We start from the raw sequence: 1,323 nt of genomic DNA on the forward strand, positions 1-1,323 counted from the left end.
AACAAGGAAGAACTAGAAGTATTTCCTACTATTATAGATATTACTTTATTTAAGGAACTTAAGATAGGTATTAAGGTTTATTAGTAGGTTTTTACTTACCTTATTATTTATAGCGATACTAATATTTATTTTCTTTTAGCTAAGACGTGGTAAAGGCCTAAGAGGCTGCTATTTTAAAGCAGTAATAGGAGGAGAGGACTAAAATAATAAAAGAGAGGGTTTTAGTGAAGGTGCTTAATAAGTTAGGAAGATTTAGTGCGGATAAAATTGCTGACCTTTTAGATATTTCTTGTAAGCGGGTTATAGATGCTATTTTGTTTTGATTTTTCGTGTGGTATTATTCTTTTATATTATTTGTTTATTTACTGTAAACGCGTGTTAAATTATAAATAGGGGCAAGTATATACTAATAATAAATTCGTGGGTTTGGCTTGGACCTTAACTATATGGATAGTAAAAACCGTCGGTAATATTACTAACGGGTGTATTTTAAGGCATATTAGCAGTGTGGTGTTGGTCGCGACGCGTTGCCGTCACGTTATTAGTATTATAAACGCGGATAATAGTAATGTAAGACAGCCTGATGCTTTCCTGCCGGCCGCGGCACCTGTTAACTCTTAGCTCGTAGCCGTAAGCCAGAAACGGTTAGCTGGTTATAAAAACCTTAAATACTACTAAGCTCTTATACTTTCTCCCTCCTTATAGCCCTCTAAATCTTGTCCGATATTTACCCTAGACCAAAAGGCTAAGCTCTAAAAACACCTAAGCATTTTTATTTATTTCCTCTGAATTCACTTCCTTGTTTCTTGCTTATACCCTGCTATACACACATATAAAATTAGGTATTTAGTGTTTATTGCTTATTTATATTACTATATTTATATTTCTTATTACTAATAGCTTACCTAACCAGAATCTTTTCTTTTTCCTTTCTCTTTCCTTATAACTAGCCTTATTTATCTTACCAGAAATTCACTTCTTGCCATAAGTTGTTAATCAATCTGCTTTAATTCTAACCAATACTTAGCTAATAAATAAATTAACCCTCTTAGCATATTTTCTTTTCCTATTATTTTTTATTATAATTAATATAGTTACGGCACCTACTAGAAAAATAAATACAAGTAAAAGTCGGTCCCTAGCTAATAAGGGCAGAGCAGTAAGCAGAATATATAGTGCCGAAGCGTTGCTTTTATTAAGCGCTCTTAGTTAACCGGCTAAGACTAAAACGCTAAGTATAACCCGCTATTAGCGCTACTTTCTAACTGACAAGGAGAGAAATAGTAGGGTTAATAATAACCCTAACCCTAGTATATTATAATA

Source organism: Metarhizium robertsii, assembly GCF_000187425.2.
Source record: "Metarhizium robertsii ARSEF 23 chromosome Unknown MAA_Scf_9, whole genome shotgun sequence".
Taxonomy (NCBI): domain Eukaryota; kingdom Fungi; phylum Ascomycota; class Sordariomycetes; order Hypocreales; family Clavicipitaceae; genus Metarhizium; species Metarhizium robertsii.